Here is a 21,675-nt window from a genome sequence, read left to right as displayed (position 1 = left end):
GTGAATAAAGTTAGTTAGAACCCTAGAAGTTATTACACAATTTATACCTCCAGCATTAAAAATTATATGAAGGGGAAGTACATAGCATAGCAAATTGGCACTCTGTGTGAAGGGACAGAAGTCATACATGATTGAATAATTTGGCACGGTGAGTTTCCTGTATTATTTGCCTACATTTTAACTTCTATAATCTTCAAAACATTAATTGCACTTGTATTTAGACAGTGGTTGTGATCTACAAATTTAAGTATATGCTATCCATTTGAAAGTCTGGTCATTGTGGCCATTGCAATTCAGTGATTTTCTGCTTTGGCAGTACTACTAATAATTAGCTTCTAAACCTTTATCTTTCACCATTAGGTAGCCTCATACACTTAATTTATCACAGTCTTTTATAAGGAAACAATTTCACAGATCTCTTCTATTGTGTTGTAAGGAAAACAGTAAGAGGAAATGATATTCTACTCCCTAATACCCAATCTGTATTAGTCAGAGTTCTTGAGACAGACAGAACCAACAAGATTAAGTATATAGATATGTGAGAGGGGATTTAGTAAGGAAATTGGCTTACATGATTCTGATGACTGAGAAGTCCCATGACAGGCTATCTGCAAGCTGGAGACACTGGGATGCCTGTAGGATGGCTCAGTCCAAATACAAAGGCCTTAGAACCAGTGAAGAAAGCTGAAAATATAACTCTCAGTCCAAGGCCAAAAGCCTCAGGGTCCAAAGAGTCACTGATGTAGGTGTTAGAGTCCAAAGATTGGTGAGCCTGGATTTCTGATGTCCAGGACAGAAGAAGAAAAGTCTGTCCCAGCTCTCAGAGTGAGGCCAACTCACCTTCTCTATTTGTTCCCTTTGGCTTTTGGCTGATTGAATGGTGCCCAACAACAATAATGAGGGCAGATCTTCCTCACTTTGTCCACTCAGACACACACACTAATCTCCTCTAGAAACACTTTCACAGACACACCCAAAATAATGCTTAACCAGGTTTTTAGGTATTCCCTTACTCTAGTCAGGTTGACACCTAAAACTAAGGCATGAGTCTACTCCTTTTCAAGTTGGCACCCATATATACCTCTTTAAACTATGAAACTATGCTTAATTTATAAATAAAGACAACAAGGTGATAGTTCTATCTGGTATGATGCAGCTATCCTACATACAACCCCAAACACAATAATCTCTTCCCTAGAATTTGGCTTTCGTGATTTCATATTTGGAATTTTAATCTTTTAGGGTTTTAGGCATTAGGGATTTTAGACTTTGGGGATTTTGAGCTTTCCTGATTTCAACATTCAGGATTACATCATTTGGGATTTTGATTGGTATTATTTTGTGTCCCTTCCTCTATGTTAAGCCAAGGAAACATTTCCAACTTGCTCACTGTGGGTCACCTTTTGGTTCATATTTCAGCCAACCAACCTGTTAAAGCCTCTTCTAATACCTCAAAGTGTAACATTAAATACAGAATATCTGCTTAGTTATCTCATATCAATATATTTGCACTGATCCAACTTTTTATTCCTTCAAGAATTTTTCTACACCCATAATATCCATCCCCACACATGCTCTCTGAATTTAGAAAACTCAAGTTTATTTTTTTAACATAGTGCATCTTTACATGGGTCATACTGTGTGCCTCATCTTAATGGTCTACTGGAACTTGAGCCTAGTTACAAGGCAAGAAGCAAAGAGGGTGGTTGTGTGGGTCCTAAGGAGAATCAGCATTGCTTCTCAGGTCAACTGCCTCAGGAGAGGTCATTATGGTTTCCTCAAGCAATGCAGATTTAATCCTCTCAAATAGGTGTGAAGAGTCTTTTTCCATTGGGGATGGAGAGAGTTCTTTTAATTGAGGTGGGGACACTACTTTCATTGGCAAAGAATTTTCATCAGAAATTGGATGCTCAATGTTCCTACCTTCATCAGGACTCTACCACACCTCCCCATTCAAATTTACAGGATTCTATTATTTCCCAATTAATGCTCTCACTTTAATAGTAGATATCCTGTGAGGCTAAAAGTATAACATACATTAAAACTCAGCCACTTGCAGAATGAAATTCTACGACTGATTTTCAGTAAACTCAGCCTAGCAGCTATAAGAGGTAAGACTCTTTTTCAGGGCAATATTGAAGCTTTCGGATCATTTACACCATGCTTGAGCTAGGAGTTTGAATCTATGAGCTTATTCCTTTCTTTTTGTATTTTGTCCAACAATATTGGAAGCAACCGGCCAATCTCATTTATTCATTACTACTACAGTTTAAATATTTTTGTCCTTTTTAAAGTTCATGTTAAAACTGAATCTCCTCCAAAATTCAGGAGTTGCCAGAGTGAGAGTATTAAGAGATGGGATATTTAAAAGATGGTAGGCCAGGAAGGCTGCTCTCTTGTTAATAGGATTAATACGTTTTCTTTAAGGGGCTTCATATAGTGTTTGGTTGGCTGTTAGCTTGCCTTCTGTCTGCCTTTTGTCATATGTGTACACAGCAAGAAGGCCCTTGATCTTGGACTTCCAAACCTCCAAAACTGTGAAAAAAAAAATATATATCTCTTCTTTATAAATTACTCAGTGTGTAGTATTGTGTTAAAGCAGCACAAAATGGACTAAGACATTTAGATCAATAAAAATTTTCGAAAGTGTCATGAAAATGGCACAGTCACAAAGATTCTTGCTTCTTATAAGCAGTCGATTAAGAGTATCCAATAGTGAGATATATATATATATAAAATAATCTCTCTCTTTTTTTTTTTTTTGAGACAGAGTTTTGCTCTTATTGTCCAGGCTGGAGAGTGATGGTGTGATATTGGCTCACTGCAACCTCTGCCTCCCGAGTTCAAGTGACTCTCTTGCCTCAGCCTCCCAAGTAGCTGGGATTACAGGCACCCACTACCACACCCAGCTACTTTTGTATTTTTATATTTTTAGTAGAGATGGGCTTTCACCATGTTGGCTAGGCTTGTCTCAAACTCCTGACCTCAGGTGATCTGCCCACCTTGGCCTCCCAAGTGCTGGGATTACAGACATGAGCCACTGTGCCTGGCCCATATCTCTTAACAGATCACTCCATGGATATCAGTACTTTGTTTACTCTTGGAAATAAAGTCATTAGTATCTTTAAATCTAATCAGATTAGAGAGCCAATTTTAGAAACATCAAAACTGATTTAGAAACGCCATCCTGAAAATTTTGTTCCTCTAAAACCATTCAGTACCAAAATCTGTATTAGTCAAGATTCTCCTGAGAAACAAAACCTATAGAATGGATATACAAAATAATAAATTGGCTCACATAATTATAATCACCAACAAGTCTTAAGTTCAGCACAACATGCTGAACACTCAAGAGAGTTAATAGTAGAGTCCCTGTCTGAAGCCAAAGGCAGGAATCAAACTGATGCCTTAGCCCTAAGGCAGTCCAGTTAGAAGAATGCCTCCTTTTGGTGGCATGACAGATGTTTTATTCTATTCAGACTTCAACTAATTGGATAAGACCCAGCTTCATACTGAAGGGCAGTCTGCTTTACTTAGTCACATTGATTTAAATGTTATACTCATCTAAAACATCCTCACAGACACACTCAGAATAATGCTTGAGCAAATATCAGGGCACCTAATAGTTTAGTTGAGTTGACACATACAATTTACCATCATACCTCTCTTCTCCACCTTGGCCCTGATCTACAAGACCCTCCTGACTATATTCCATCTGCTGTACCATAACCTGAACTCTGAGAAGCCTCTTTTCATTAATCCACTTCTGTAAAGACACTTTGCTCAAAATTTTAGCATCTAAACAAATTAATCCATCCTCCCACAAGTTTATCCTGTGCTTTATAATTTCAGTGATGTTATCAATGGTGCTTTATTAAAAAATTGCTGAAACAACTTATAATGTATAAAATATTAATAATTAAGTACATTTTATGAGCATTTTTTCTTTACCATCTGTGTGCCTTATTCTTTCTGTTTTCAAAACAACATCCAAATTCATATTATGCAGAAATTTAGTCTAAAGTTATCATATTTTTTAAAATTCTTACAGTTTTTAATGTCTCTTTGGTTCATAATTCAATCATATTGGAATCAAGGTCAAATGCACATGTATTTTCCTATAATTCAAGTTAGATATTAAAAAGCATCTACTAATTTTTTGTATTTAGCACATTATCTAATGGTGTGCCTTCTACAATGGTTTTAAATAATTTGTTGATAACATGACAAAACAATTCATTTTCCTGCAAAAATAAATAAGATATGGTTAGGTTTCTATCTAAGAAGGTCCTATATTAGGTATCATTAATTGTGAAATATTTAATAAAATGGACAAATGAAAGGGGAATTGGTTTGACATTTTTCCAAAACAGTTGTTAAAAATATTTGAATTTATTAAGCCCTAATTTTTTTGAGATATTAAATTCTGAAAATATACTGAATTGGTATTTGCTATAGCCTCAGCAAACATCCCCATGTCACTCTAAAAGAGTATTTTTACATTTTCCAGGCTTCATTAAAAATACATATATTCTTTATACATATAAAGCAAATATTTATGAAAACAAAGAGATTTTCTCTTTATATTTAGTTTTTAAAAACACACCTTTTTATTTTGGGGTTTAAATAATTTTCCTAATAAGACTGTAAAGAAGAGGAATTTGCAGTCTACTTGACACTTTTGGTTTAGTGCTTTCAGATTTCAAGACTTTTTTTTTTTTTTTCTATAAATAATTATACTTCAAAAGTTTGTCTTTAATATACATGTAAAAAAAGACATGCAAAAATACTGAGACTTCTAGGAAGAAAAATTCCATAAAAATCCTAAAGTTTACTAATTGCTATGACTTGCAATTTATATTTCTTTTCTTTGCTTTTGTTTCTTTTTAATTTAATTTGCTGACTAATTATACAAGTAATAAATCAACATATTTTCTTCAAAATTATGAAGATGAAATTAATGATGAACTTAGAGGCTCATTTGACCTCTAATGAGAGAGAGATAATCCCTAATGATTTTGGTGTATTTTTACAGAGTAATATTTTCATTTATTTAGAGGAATAGACAGAACCCCACAGTATTTGGTTGATACATCTTTTTCAATACTTTTATTTTCAATTTTGTTTAAATTTTAGGTAAATCTTTTAGGGATATATTTAGAATTTAACAGCTATTGTGGTTATATGTTTGGGTTTATTAAAACTTTATTCTGGAATTTTTATGTATTCAATCTACTCGTCTTCTTTTTCTAAATATCTTCACTTTTCTTGTCTTTTAATTGGTCTTATGTATGCTTTAATCATTTTAATCTTACTAATCTGAAAGTTATGCAGTATGCTTATATTTTTCCAGTGACTGTCTTTTAATTTTCACATTCATATTATAACTCACATTTTTCTATTACTATCTAGACTTAGTAGTTTGTACCTCCCCTGCCCAAGTTGAACAGAATCCACGAATTTATTTCCATCTACTCTAAACACCTTTTCACCCAATGTTATTATCTTTATTAGTTGTAGGTTGTTGTTCATTGTTAAATCAATAACCACTCAAGCTTAACAAAATTAGGCTTTTGCAAGAACATTCACTGCAGACAACCTCAAAGAAAGGAAAGGGGGCCTCAACTCTTACAAAGGCAGGTAGACAAAAGAGTTAGTTGTGAGGAAGGAAGAAGAAAAGTCTTACTGGAAATGTACATGGGCAATATGGTCTCTTATGATTAACCATTTCCTGGAACATACAATTCCGTGTAATTTCTTAACCTTTGCTCTTTTTCAAAAGCACAGGGCTCAGGTAAAGGTCAACATTATCACATGGAGCTACAATTCCAAGGTTACATTTCTTTGCTTTCTTTCATTTTAATTTTGCTTCTAACTTTGAAGATAGTAGTTTTCATTTTTTGTATTCACTATTTCTTCTATTTCCTGTACATGCAGTCACTTTTAAACTGTGAAATCTTATTATGGTTTCTACAACTCGATAATACAAAGACAAACAACTCAATTAAAAATGGAAGCCAGACTTAGCAAAGCACAGAATTTGCTATTGAATTTATCTTGGAATTTACAATCTCTGTTATAGTAAGAATAAAGTTAGTTGGTTAATTAAAAAAGCAATCTGGATAGATGTTTCTCTAAAGATATACAAGTAGCCAATATGTATGTTAAAAAGTGCTCAACATTATTAGTTATTAGAAAAACTCAAATCAAAACCACAGTGAAATACCACTTCACACCCACTAGAATCACTATGATCAAAAAAGTCAGATTACGAAAAAATGTTGCTGAGAATGTGAAGAATCAGGAACCCAGTTAAATGACTGGTAGAAATGCAGCCAATCTGGAAAGCCATATGAGTTTTTCAAATGGTTAAACATAGTATTGCCAAATAATCCAGCAGTTTCACTTTTAGAGATATACCCAAGCATAATGAAAAATTGTTCCTACAAAAAAACTTGTATACAATGTTCATAGAAGCCTTATTCATAATAGGCAAAAAGTGGAAACAACCAAAATGTACATCAGCAGATGAATGGATGAATCAAATTGGTAGATCCATAAAATAAAATATTATTCAACCATTAAAATACTGATACATGCTGTAACACGGATGAACTTGAAACATCATTCTACGTGCATCCTTCTATATGCAGTCTGAAATGACATATTGCATAATTCCACTCATCTGAAATGTCTAGAATAGGCAAATCAATAGAAAGAGGAAGTAGATGTGTGGTTGTCCAGAGCTAAAAAAGTTGGAAACACACAGGGAGTGATTGCTAATAGGTAGGGGTTACTTTTGGGGGTGATGAAAATGTTCTTAAATGGATTACAGTGATGGTTACACAACTCTGTGAATATATTTTTTAAAACACTGAATTTTACAAGTAAATTGTTAAATTTTATAGTATATAAATTATATCTCAATAAACCCATAATGAAAATTAAATTACATAAACTTATCATCAAATAACAAAGAAACAAAACGCCTCATTGTAGTATTTTTCTTTATTAGTTATAAAAATTTTTTAAGTTTTTGAACATATGCTTCTTAGTCTTTTTATTTTCCTTTAATTTTGATAAATTCTATATTAAAAAATACTATGTTCTCCATTCTCTTTGTTCTTCATTCTGAAAATCCTATTGTGAATTTTAGACTTTTATGTTTATTTCCAATATTTATTAACATTTCTCTAACATATCCATTTATCTCTTTTAAATTATGGAACATTTCTTTGGTTAGGTATCAAAATGTGTTAATTTATTCTTCAGCTGTTTGCACTCAAATACAGAGGCTTTGGTTTTATCAACATATATAAATTCTAAGATTTAGAACGAATCAGCTAGGAGGTTTCCCTGAGCCCCTAGCCCCTCCCTTTCTCCCCTCACTCCAGCGGGACATGCTCCGCACAGCTTCTGTCTTTCCTAGTACTCTGCCTCTGCGGGTTTCTTGGCCTGAAGATAGCTTCTTCACTACAATGTTTCATACTTTCATTTTTAAGTGGGTGCTCATGGTTTCTTTCTCATAAAATTTGTGCTCTTACTTTTATGCACAGCACAACCAGATTTTCTTATATATATATATTTTTTTATTATTATTATACTTTAAGTTCTGGGGTACATGTGCAGACTGTGCAGGTTTGTTACATAGGTATACACATGCCATGGTGATTTGCTGCACTCATCAACCCATCATCTACATTAAGTATTTCTTCTAATGCTATCCCTCCCCTAGCCCCCCACCCCACAACAGGCCCTGGGGTGTGATGTTCCCCCTCCCTGTGTCCGTGTGTTCCCATTGTTCAACTCCCACTTCTCAGTGAGAACACATGGTGTTTGGTTTTCTGTTCTTGTGATAGTTTGCTGAGAATGATGGTTTCCAGCATCATCCATGTCCCTGCAAAGGATACGAACTCATCCTTTTTTATGGCTACATAGTATTCCATGGTGTATATGTGCCACATTTTCTTTATCCAGTCTATCTTTGATGGGCATTTGGGTTGGTTCCAAGTCTTTTATATTGTGAACAGTGCCACAATAAACATATTTGTGCATGTGTCATTATAGTATAATGATTTATAATCCTTTGGGTATATACCCAGTAACAGGATTGCTGGGTCAAACAGTATTTCTAGTTCTAGATCCTTGAGGAATTCCCACATTGTCTTCCACAATGGCTGAACTAATTTACACTCCCACCAACAGTGAAAAGGTGTTTCTAATTTCTCCACATCCTCTCCAGCATCTGTTGTTTCCTGACTTTTTAATGATCGCCATTCTAACTGGCATGAGATGGTATCTCATTATGGTTTTGATTTCCATTTCTCTGATGACCAGTGATGATGAGCTGTTTTTCGTATGTTTGTTGGCTGCATAAATGTCTCCTTTTGAGAAGTATCTGCTCATATCCTTTGCCTACTTTTTGATGGGGTTGTTTGTTTTTTTTTCTCATAAATTTGTTTAAGTTCTTTGTAGATTCTGGATATTAGCTTTTTGTCAGATGGATAGATTGCAAAATTTTTCTCCCATTCTGTAGGTTGCCTGTTCACTCTGATGATAGTTTCTTTTGCTGTGCAGAAGCTCTTTAGTTTAATTAGATCCCATTTGTCTATTTTGGCTTTTGTTGCCATTGTTTTGTTGTTTTAGTTATGAAGTCTTTGCCCGTGCCTATGCCCTGAATGGTATTGCCTAATTTTTCTTCTAGGGTTTTTATGACTTTAGTTCTTACATTAAGTCTTTAATCCATCTTCAATTAATTTTTATTTAAGGTGTAAGGAAAGGATCCAGTTTCAGCTTTCTGCTTGTGGCTAGCCAGTTTTACCAACACCATTTATTAAATAGGAAATCCTTCCCCCAATGCTTGCTTTTGTCAGGTTTGTCAAAGATCAGATGGTTGTAGATATGTGGTATTATTTCTGAGTCCTCTGTTCTGTTCCATTGGTCTATATATCTGTTTTGGTACCAGTACCATGTTGTTTTTGTCACTGTAGCCTTGTAGTATAGTTTCAAATTAGCATCATGTCCCCAGCTTTGTTTTTTTTTTTTTACTTAGGATTGTCTTGGCTATGCCAGCTCTTTTTTGTCTCCATGCGAAATTTAGAGTAGTTTTTTCCAATTCTGTGAAGAAAGTCCATGGTAGTGAGAGACAGGACTAGTTGGATTTCCTGGGCCAACTAAGAATCCCTAAGCCTAGCTAGGAAGGTGACCGCATCCACCTTTAAACACAGGGCTTGCAACTTAGCTCACACCCCACAAATCAGGTAGTAAAGAGAGCTCACTAAAATGCTAATTAGGCAAAAACAGGAGGTAAAGAAATAGCCAATCATCTATTGCCTGAAAGCACAGCAGGAGGGACAATGATGGGGATATAAACCCAGGCATTCGAGCCAGCAGCGGCTACCCTGTTTGGGTCCCCTCCCTTTGTATGGGAGCTCTGTTTTCACTCTATTAAGTCTTTCAACTGCCTTCTGGTCTGTGTTTGTTATGGCTCAGGCTGAGCTTTTGCTCACCGTCCACCACTGTCTTTTGCCACTGTCACAGACCCACCGCTGACTTCCATCCCTCCGGATCCAGCAGGGTGTCTGCTGTGCTCCTGATTCAGTGAGGCGCCCATTGCCGCTCCCGATCGAGATAAAGGCTTGTCATTGTTCCTGCATGGCTAAGTGCCTGATAATGATGACACTAGTCACTGGATTCCACGGTTCTCTTCTGTGACCCACGGCTTCTAATAGAGCTAGAACACTCACTGCATGGCCCAAGATTCCACTCCCTGGAATCCGTGAAGCCAAGAACCCCAGCTCAGAGAACATGAGGCTTGCCACCATCTTAGGAGCAGCCCGCCACCATCTTGGAAGCAGCTGCCACCATCTTAGGAGTTCTGGGAGTAAGGACCCTGCGTAACAGTAGCTTGATGGGGATAACATTGAATCTATAAATTACTTTGGGCAATATGGCCATTTTCACGATATTGATTCTTCCTATCCATGAGCATGAAATGTTTTTCTATTGGTATTTTAGCACTGAGAAAATTGCTGCTTTTGAGAAAACAATGACATGAAGAAACATTTTTTTTGTTTTGTTTTGTTTTGTTTTTGTTTTTTTTTTGAGACGGAGTCCCGCTGTGTCGCCCAGGGTGGAGTGCAGTGGCCGGATCTCAGCTCACTGCAAGCTCCGCCTCCCGGGTTTTTACGCCATTCTCCTGCCTCAGCCTCCCGAGTAGCCGGGACTACAGGCGCCCGCCACCTCGCCCGGCTAGTTTTTTGTATTTTTTAGTAGAGACGGGGTTTCACCGTGTTAGCCAGGATGGTCTCGAACTCCTGACCTCGTGATCCGCCCGTCTCGGCCTCCCAGAGTGCTGGGATTACAGGCTTGAGCCACCGCGCCCGGCCGACATGAAGAAACATTTTAATCATAGGGGTTTAGAAGTGTTTCTATATATGAGATTTTTGTTGCTATAAACAATGTTTTTCACAATATTCTGTATATCTCCAAAATTATAAAACTTGTAAGTTAGAAATTTTAATCTATCTAAAGTCTCTTCTAAATTACAAGTTTCAGATGGTCTGAACACATTTGTTGAACATATAACATTTTTCTATTAGTTTTCATAAAAACTAATTGATATTAGGTAAGATGAAAATTTACAAGTTAAATGTCAATAATGATTTTTTCATAATTGATAGATGGAATTGAACCATGAACACCCTGATGTGGTATTCACAGTCACAGTGTGCTCCATCTATGTAGACCCTTTTTCAAGGTGAATGATCATTTGCCAACTCTAAGAACCATCAATATCAAATACTAAAATATATTAAACCTGGTACTAGACCTTTGAAAGACAATATTGCAAAGTTTACAGCAGGGTTTTAAGATAATAAAGCATAGTCAATGAAATAATAGAGCACATCTTTCTTATCAAAATGTATACAATGTTATATTTTTATTTTTTATAGTATATGGTATTTTGGTAGTATACATGCATATATAATTTATGAATAAATATGCAGATTACAGGGTACTTACTTTTTTGGAATTCAAGAAGCACGTGGTCAGAACAGTTTTAAGACTAACCTAATCTACCTCTGAATGTTAAATGTGAAGAAGCTAAGGATTTTCAAATGTTATGCATTTTTTCTTCCAGTGATGGGATTCCTGAAGCCCCCTCTAAACTTTCAGTATTCCACCCTGATAAATCCAAATGTGCTTACAAAAAAATAAAACAATCAAAAAATCAAAAATCATTTCTAGGTATTCTTAGAATCCACTAGAAGGCAGTTGCACTTTAAAATTTGCTAGTTTTTAGAGTGATGGTTGCCAGGCATTTGGGGGAACAGGGGAAGGAGAGTTATTGTTTACTGGACACAGAAATTAGTTTTGCAAGATGAAAACAGTTATGGAAATGGATAGCTGTGATATTTGCACAACAAAGTGAATGTGTTTAATACCAGTGTAAAAATGTTGTAACACAGTTCAAGTATTTAGGATGATAAATTTTGTGTTATGTGTATTTTGCCAAAATTTAAAAAGATAAAACAAATTTTAAAAATTTTACTTCTATGTGATAAAACTGGGGGAATTTTTCAGCTCTTTTTCCCAATTTGCTTTTAATGGATATGTTTTTCTTTCATAATCAGAAAAACATAACTTTAAATGATAGTTTTATCATCATAGTTTTATAATATAGCTTTTAATATATATTCAGAGGAGTTTATTCAGTGTAACGCAAGTGCTTACTTCAATAAAATATCATCAGGAAGTAGTTAGGTAATTTTCATTTAGGAAATGCTATGAATTTTATAATGAATTGTTAGAGAAGAGGGGATGTGTTTGAACAGCCTGTTAGATCCAGACCTTGCTCATCCTTGGAGTGAAGGGGGATGGGGGTGGTGGGTAGATTGTCAGCCTGATGTGAGATACTCAGTCACAGATGAGGTAGTGTTGTTGTCAGGAGACCTTAGGTGAATCCAAGCACAGAGGGCAACTCAATGTTATTTTAAATATTTAAAGACAAATCCATGTCCTCACTTCTTTTTTCTCTATTAAATTGTTTCTCCAGGTTAAATATTCTCAGTTCCTTAAGTTTTCTGCATTAGGCATGCTTTGCAGGACTTTCATCATCTTTACTATTTTCATTCTTCTCTGATTGTACTTTAATTTGTTTACATCCTTCTTAACGTGGAGCCAAAGATAATAAAGTAGGCCTATTTTACATGCAGTTGATCTTAATTATTTGAAGACTTTGTATTTGTGAATTCACCTACAGGCGAAAGTTTATTTATAACCCTGAAATCGGTACTCAATCATCACTTTCCTGGTCATCTGTGGGCATGCAGAGAGGGGAACAGAACAGAGTCCTCAGAAATAATACCACACATCTACAGCCATCTGATTTTTGACAAACCTGAGAGAAACAAGGAATGGGGAAAGGATTCCCTATTTAATAAATGGTGCTGGGAAAATTGGCTAGCCATAAGTAGAAAGCTGAAACTGGATCCTTTCCTTACTCCTTATACGAAAATTAATTCAAGATGGATTCGAGACTTAAATGTTAGACCCAATACCATAAAAACCCTAGAGGAAAACCTCGGTAGTACCATTCAGGACATAGGCATGGGCAAAGACTTCATGTCTAAAACACCAAAAGCAACGGCAGCAAAAGCCAAAATTGACAAATGGGATCTCATTAAACTAAAGAGCTTCTGCACAGCAAAAGAAACTACCATCAGAGTGAACAGGCAACCTACAGAATGGGAGAAAATTTTTGCAATCTACTCATCTGACAAAGGGCTAATATCCAGAACCTACAAAGAACTCAAACAAATTTACAAGAAAAAAAACAAACAACCCCATCAAAAAGTGGGCAAAGGATATGAACAGACATTTCTCAAAAGAAGACATTCATATAGCCAACAGACACATGAAAAAATGCTCATCATCACTGGCCATCAGAGAAATGCAAATCAAAACCACAATGAGATACCATCTCACACCAGTTAGAATGGCAATCATTAAAAAGTCAGGAAACAACAGGTGCTGGAGAGGATGTGGAGAAATAGGAACACTTTTACACTGTTGGTGGGATTGTAAACTAGTTCAACCATTATGGAAAACAGTATGGCGATTCCTCAAGGATCTAGAACTAGATGTACCATATGACCCAGCCATCCCATTACTGGGTATATACCCAAAGGATGATAAATCATGCTGCTATAAAGACACATGCACACGTATGTTTATTGCGGCACTGTTCACAATAGCAAAGACTTGGAATCAACCCAAATGTCCATCAGTGACAGACTGGATTAAGAAAATGTGGCACATATACACCATGGAATACTATGCAGCCATAAAAAAGGATGAGTTTGTGCCCTTTGTAGGCACATGGATGCAGCTGGAAACCATCATTCTTAGCAAACTATCACAAGAACAGAAAACCAAACACCGCATGTTCTCACTCATAGGTGGGAACTGAACAATGAGATCACTTGGACTCGGGAAGGGGAACATCACACACCGGGGCCTATCATGGGGAGGGGGGAGGGGGGGAAGGATTGCATTGGGAGTTATACCTGATGTAAATGATGAGTTGATGGGTGCTGACGAGTTGATGGGTGCAGCACAGCAACATGGCACAAGTATACATATGTAACAAACCTGCACGTTATGCACATGTACCCTAGAACTTACAGTATAATAATAATAATAATAAAAGAAAAAAAAAAAAGAATTTGAGTTGCTTGATGCACACATTCCCAGTTGAAGCCAAACAAGGCAACTGCTTTGCCTTCTTGTTTCATCTCTCATGCTATAAACAAGTGTCCTTTTCAAGGTTGATTTAGGGCCACATTGTTCTCAATTTTGTATTTTTAGTTGGCGATGTCCCTGTTTAAAATGGCCCTCAAGTATAGTGCTGAAACGCTGTCTAGTGTTCCTAAGCACAAGAGGGCTGTGAAGTGCCTGTTGGAGAAATTGCGCCTGTTAAATAAGCTTCCTTCAGGCATGAGTGATAGTGGTGTGTTCTGTGAGTTCACTGTTAATGAATCAACAATATATATTAAATAAGATTTCTTTAAACAGAAACACACGTAGAGCATAGTTATATGTCGCTTAATTGACAAAAATGTGACCAAAAGCTTGCAGGGACCTAACCCATTATTTCTCCTGGGAGCAATGGTTCAGAATGATCTAATTCAGTGTTCAAGGTGAGTTAATAAATCTTCACCTTGGTTATGAATAAAGATATTAGTTAGGTTATGGCCAAGGATGGTGCCTGTGTTCTATTACTAGAAAGCTCTCTCCATACAGCTATAGAGCTACTGGTCAGTAGTTTTGGTATTGAACCCATCTCAATTCTGTCTATTGAGAGAATTATTAACGTATTTTTATTGAAATGACACTGAATCAACTGATTCTGAGATGGAGCAGGGCCCCTCTTAGGGGTCAGCTGGGCACCACATCCCTACCCAAGCATGAAAATACAAGAAAACCTTGATTTCTTCAAGGGGAATTCTAGGAACCTCGCTAGCTTTGAGAAGCAAATGAGCAACTTGATAAGTAAGATGTAAAATTAGCTTAAAACAAAAGCCAAGGAAGTGAGAGTGAGGAGATGCTTGGTTCCCCTGGAGAAACTAAAGATAACATCTTATGTCCCTGAGTTATTTTTCAGAAATCGAAAACCCCACCAAATGGAAAATGCTGCCTGCTGACATGTAGACTCCAAATGACGGGGAACTGAGGACTGAATTCTGGTTATCATTCTTTGTTCTAAATTTCTTCCTCAGGGACCTGGAAGGGGTCACACCCACAAGCCAGGGCTCAACATTCTTTTCTGCTGACCCCAAATGTTTTAGGCAAAGCTTTGGCTCCTTAACCAATCACAAATAAGGAAACCTTTGACTTCACCTATGACCTGTGGCCCTCGCTTCTTGATGTCTTGCCTTTTTAGCTAAAACCCATATGTAGCCTCGGTGTATTGATTTATGATTTTGCATGTCACCTCTGCCTTCAAAAACTCTACCTGTAAGCCATTTGGGAGTTTGCGTCTTAGGCACGAACTGCCCAATTCTCCTTGCTTGGTGCCCTGCAATAAACGCCTCAGTTTCTTTAGCTGCATCCCTAATATCAGTATTTGGTTTTACTGTGCCAAGAGGGCAGACCTACTTGTTGTTACCATCAATTCCAACTTGCCACATTCATATTGCATGGAACATTCACTTTAGAAGTGTAACCAGGGTAAGTGACAGACTCAGGCCCAATGCCTTACAGAATTGCCCACTTTCTTCTTTAAAATGTAGGTAGAATTTTTCCAGATACATTCTCATCCTTAAGAAATCAAGTATTAAATCTAGAAATGTAAATCAAAAGGGAGCATATATGATATAATATATATGTGTGTGTATGTGTGTGTGTGTATATATGTATATATATGAATAATATATTATCAGACTTTAACTGAGATTCAGCTTTGGGTTTTGGATCTTGGCTAGGTCACTAGACCTCTTGAACTTTAAGCAAACATTAGCATACTTTTCAAAACATTTCAGCTAGTAAATTTGAATATTCTTCTGTCCCACCAAATGATCTGACTCCAAGAATCAGCCAAATTAAACACTCCTAATTCCCTCACAGTCAAAGCCTGCCTCTATTCCCTTGGATACAGTCTCCAGATCTAGTGTTTCTCATTAATGCTATAACTACCGAATAATGTCCATTCCTCCTAAAGGTCAAATTTTTCTCTTTGATATGTATGATTATGTTACATTATCAGATGTGGTTATATATATATACACAAACATTTTCCTGAAAAAAAAAAGAAAGATAACCGCACTAGTTTCAGTCTGATTCCACCACTGTTTTTAACAGGGTATTAGATTCTGCTATAGAAAGCATTTATTTTTTTTTCTACATAGCTGTCTTTGTACTGAATTCGGTCAATATTTTCTTGTGAGAGTTAAAAACAATAAAATATTGGTCATCTTTCTTGAGTCTTTGATAGTGTCCTTTTCTTTATAACTTTCATATTGTAGCTATAAAATAGTGATGGTGTGCTTTGCCTTATAAAATATGATATAAATCAAACTAAATTTGGTTAAATGTGAGTGTCAGATACTTCAGTTAGAAAATAAAGGCTCATTAATTTTCCTCTCTAGTGGAGGACAGTTAGAAATCTCTTTGACTTTCATTTTTAATGCAGATAAAATTTGACAGTCAATCAAGAGAATTTTTTTTTCATAAATCAAATTTGAGTATACTGTGGACATAATAAAAAGAAAAATAAACAAAGAAATCCAAACACTCACTACAGTTAATAGTTTGTCAGGTGGTTATATTAAATAATGATCACTAATTAAAGAAAAGGAAAATTAATGTGAAATCTTGGTAGAACTCCTATTAGTTCTACCAAGATAGGTGTAAAACTTTCTTCTCTGACACATATTGACAGGATTCAGAGGCAAGTGCCATATTCTAAATTAACACATACATGAAAGTCAACACATCTGTGCAGCTGCCGGAAGACTCACACCTCCAGCCCATCCATCCCCACACAGGAACCTGCCACCTCCCAGCACCTCAGTCCTATGCCTGGATACAACTTTCTGTCTGAAGGGTGCCATCACAGACTGTGTTTTAATACTTGCTGCCCTATAATACTTTTCAATATAAATGTGTCCATCCTAAGCAGATTCTAGAACTTTCCAAGTTTTCTAGTTCTGAAGGTTGTCCTTACAGACATCATTTCAATAAGAATATCCTGATATCAGAAACGATCTGGTTATACCTGCAGAGGGACTAGGATGGGGTGTGTGTAACTTGTGTGTGTGGTGGTTGTGTGTATATGTGTGAGGTGTATGTGTGTGGAGTGTGTGAGATATGCATGGCGTGTGTATGTGTGTGTGGTATGTGTGTCTGTGTGGTGTGGGGGGTTTGTGTGCATACGTGGGGTGTGTGTGGTGTAGTGTGGTTTATGTATGATATGGTGTGTGTGCATGTTTGTGTCTGTGTGTGGTGTGGAGGGTATGTGTGTTGTTTGTGTGTATATGTGGAATGTGTGTGGTGTGTGTGGTATATGTATGATGTGTATGTTTGTGTATGTGGTTTGTGTGGGATGTATGTAGTGTGTGTTCGTTGTGTGTGTGTATATGTGGGGTATGTGCAGAGTGTGTGTATGTGTATGAGGATGTATGTGCAGTATATGTTTGGTGTGTGTATGTTTGTGTGTGTGTATATATGTGGTGTATGTATGTATGTGTGTCTGCATGTGGTATGAGGGGATTGTGTGTCATTTGTGTGTATATGTAGTGTGTGTGTTGTGTGTGTGGTATACACATGATGTGTGTATGTTTGTGTGTTTGGTGTGTGTGTCTGGGTGTGGTGTGGGGGTATGTGTGTGGTTTGTTTGTATATGTGTGGGGGATGTGATTTGTGTGTGTGATGTGTGTGTGTGTATGTGGTGAATGTATGTATGTGTGTGTCTATGTATGATGTGGGGGTAATGTGTGTGGTTTGTGTCTATATGTAGTGTGTGTGTGGTGTATGCATGGCGTGTGTATCTTTGTGTGTGTGGTGTGTGTTTGTGTCTGTGTATGATTTGCGTGTCTGTGGGGTGTGTGTGGTATGTTGGGTATATGTATGATGTACTGTGTATGTTTATGTGTGTGGTGTATGTGCTTAGCATATGTGTATGGGGGAGGTGTGTGCCTCTATGGTGTGTGTGTCTCTTTGGTGTGTGTGTGTGTGTGCCATTATTCGCTTTTCCTAAAGCTACACTGCAGTGAATAAATGATAAATGAATAGAGCGGAGGATAGTAGAATGAGCTTTTGATATAGAGTTAGTACTTCCACCTCAACATAAATAATTTGCTAAATTATTATTCTTGATATTTGTGAGTTGATTGTAGGAGTGTAAAAGAGATGAGAGAACTTTTTATTTCCTGATTTTACTGTTCTGTTTTCCAATAGGAAAGGATCAGAGAAATGAGACCTGCTCTTAAAAAGTACCTCACATAAAACACGTCATTAAAAGAATAAATTGAAATCCTTCAGATAACTTAGAAATAAGTCTTTTTCTCTAAGGTTTATAAGATTAATTTAGGCCTAGAATTGATCTCTTTGCAGGTCACCAAAACCTTTCTCCAAGTCTAAAACACTGTGACTGAGAGCAAACGAAGGACTCAAAATTGTGATTTTTTTTAAAAAACTACATATCCAGTTACAAAAGAATACACGGATAAAAATCCTCTATACTCTTATCTAAGCGAATCATCAGTTGCAACAGAATATAGTATTGGCGTTTTCTTCATTGACAAATACAAATAGTTTTATATATTGAAAGATACAGTTCTCAATATTAGTAATCTTAGAAGTACAACTGAACTGAGATGTATACAACTTAACTTCTGTTTCCCAAAATAGGAAATCCCTTTATAGACATGAAATATAGGCATAGAACAATCACAACTTGGGTTGTTCTTGCATTGTGTTAACTTGGGTAATTTATGAGAAAAGGGTTTAATTGCCTCATAGTTCTGTAGGCTGTACAGAAAGCATAACTCTGTCATCTGCTTCTGGGGAGGCCTCAGGAATCTTCCAGTCATGGTGGAAGGCAAAGGAGAAGCAGGCACCTTACATGGCAAGAAAGGGAGCGAGAGAGAGAGTGGGTGGTGCCACCCACTGTTAAATGACCAAATCTCGTGAGAACTCATAGTCAGGAAGGCCACACCTCGGGATTTCAATTCGACATGGGATTTGCATGAGGACAAATATCCAAACTATATTATTCTGTCCCTGGCCCCTCCCAAATCTCATATCCTCCTCACATTGAAAACTACAACCATGCCTTCCCAATAGTCCTCCAAAGTCTTAACTCATTCCAGCATTAACTCAAAAGTCCAAAGTCTCATCAGAGACAAGGCAAATGCCTTCCATCTCTGAGCCTGTAAAATAAAAAACAAGTTAGTTACTTCCAAGACACAGTGGAGGCAGATCCCTCATGGCTGTGCTGTCTTCATGAGAGTGAGCTCTCAGGATATCTAGTCATTTAAACGTGTGTGACACCCTGACCCCCTTCTCTTGCTCCTGCTTTTGCCATGTGATGTGCCTGCTCCCGCTTTGGCTTCCACCAGATGCCCTAAATTACCAATCTGAAGCTCAAACTTGCACCAATCCTTAGGACATAAACAGAATGCAGCAAAGTTCTTTGCTAAGGCATAATCCCATGACCTTTGCACCAGTTCCCAATAAGTTCCCATTTCTGTGTGAGATCTCTTCAGCCTGGACTTCATTGTTCATATCACTAGCAATATTTTGGTCACAATCATTTAACCAGTCTCTAAGAAGTTCCAAACTTTTCCTCATCTTCCTGTCTTCTTCTGCACTCTCTAAACTCTTCCAACCTCTGCCCATTATTCCTTCCTAAAGTTGCTTTCACATCTTCATGTATCTTTATAGAAAAGCTCCACTCCTATGTACCTGTTTTTTGTATTAGTCAGGGCTCTTCAAAGGAACAGAACCAATAGAATATATGTATATATAAAAGGGAGTTTATTGGGGAGGGAGAATTGGCTCACACAATTACAAGGCAACATCCCACCATAGGCTGCCTGCAAATTGGCGAAAGAAAGAAGTCAGTAGTGGCTTAGTCTAAGTCTGAAAGCCTCAAAACCAGGGAAGCCAAGTGCAGCCTTTGATCTGTGTCTGAAGGCCTGGGAGCCCCCAGGAAGCTGCTGGTGCAAATCCCAGTGTCCAAAGGCCAAACAACCTTTAGCTTGATGTCCAAGGGCAGGAGGAGCAGAAGCAAGTGTCCTGCACAGGAAAAAGAAAGAGAGCCAGAAGCTTCAGCAGGAAAACGCATCCCACCTTCCTCGGCCTGCCTTATTCTAACTGCATTGGCATCCGATTGGATGGTGCCCACCCACATTGAGGGGCATCTTCTCTCCCAGTCCAGAGACACAAATGTCAGTCTCCTCTGGCAACACCCTCACAGACACACCCAGAAACAACACTGCCCCAGCTATCTAGGCAGCTCTCAACTCAGTCAAGTTGACACCTAATATGTTAACCATCACAAACTCTCTTCGACATTTTCACAAAGAAACAAAATAAACTACTCTGAGAGTTTAAGGGTGTATATAAATATCTTTTGTTTAAAAGGGCAAAACTCCTTTCACCTTTATTCAAGTGTTTTAATGGAGACGTAGTGAAACTGAGCCCATTTGTAACCTTTGCAATAGAGAAAAATCTCTCCTGGGATTAGGTCCAGTCTCCACCTTTTATAATGTAGCGGTATCTCCAAGGTCAGACGCCAAATTCCTCTACATGGAGTAAAAACGGAGTTCTGGAGTTAGCAGGACAGGGGCGGGGGGTGAGGGGGTGGTATCTGAAGACATGTATAGGATACATACGTGAAGAGACAAGAGAAGCCATTGTTTTTCTTCTGCTTTGCTATATGAACTGTGTGAGATTTTGTTCTAAATTTCTATTTCCTTTCCTGCTACCTCATAGGCATGTGAATCTTGTTAACGATTACTCAGTAATAAATTGTGCTTGTGTTCACTTTCTCTTCTATATTGGTACTGATAAATCTTTTGGTTGGCAACTTTATTTTTCCAATAGGGTTAAATACAATATTTCAATATATTAAACAATTAATATATGCCAGATTGTCAATCAGCCCATGCAGATCCTTTCTGAAAGTAAGCAATTTCTCAATTAAAATGCCAATTTGCTTGAAAAACAGAACGAATTTAACACATATAAAGTTCTTCTAGAAGTTTCAAAATTATTTTTAATAAATAATTTAAAATTATTCGATAATCAATTCAATGTAGTACTGATAATAGTACCAGCAGTAATAATGATACAATAATTATGTAATTATAAATAGATATAATTTAATTTCACACCTTCATATTAAAGATTAAGCACCCGAGTCTCCCAGGAGATTAAACCACTCAATTGAGGTCACCTGACAGAGACCCCGAGCCAGGACTGGGCTCCTTTTTGTGATTGCAGTTCACATCTTGTACTGCCACCTCTTTTTCTGCACAACCCGGAAAATTGTATCAACACTTTGGGAGTCAACATAAAATTGCATGCCAAGCTACATTTCCAAAATGACATCTTCAGACCTCCAGAACTTCCTTAATGAACTCACAAAGAATATTCAGACTCCAGTAAGGTGGGAAGCAGAAGCCTTAGGAATGTGGGGATGGCATCTGGGAATACGTTGCTATCACAAGTTTCCCACTTAAATGATGAGTTTTGACAGCTTTACCTAAATTTCATAAGGTTGTTGTATTGCTACTGGGGTTTTAAAAATCAGGATGCTATAAAATCTTATTTGAAAGTGTTTCCCCTTACAATCTATTTCCTGTTAGACAGATAAGGTCACAGCAGAATAAATAATGCCGCGTTCTGCCTTTCAATGACAGTTTGTTTGATAGACTGGTGTGTTTCTCGGTATTACAGGACCTTTTTTAAATATCCAAAGGACCCTTACTACAGTTTTCACATCTATGGAATTCAGCCAAAGTTTTATTAGTAAAATTGATCAATCCCTTTTGGGGCTAAGACGTGAACTGAAGCCAATTGTTCTCTAAGAAACATCCCATGACACTCAACTTCTGTTTTCTGTTGCTCCAGGAAAAAAGGAAGCAAAATCAATAATCTGACTTG

Source organism: Theropithecus gelada, chromosome 8 (genome assembly GCF_003255815.1).
Source record: "Theropithecus gelada isolate Dixy chromosome 8, Tgel_1.0, whole genome shotgun sequence".
In the NCBI taxonomy this organism is placed as follows: domain Eukaryota; kingdom Metazoa; phylum Chordata; class Mammalia; order Primates; family Cercopithecidae; genus Theropithecus; species Theropithecus gelada.
Note: the sequence above shows the minus strand (reverse complement) of the source record.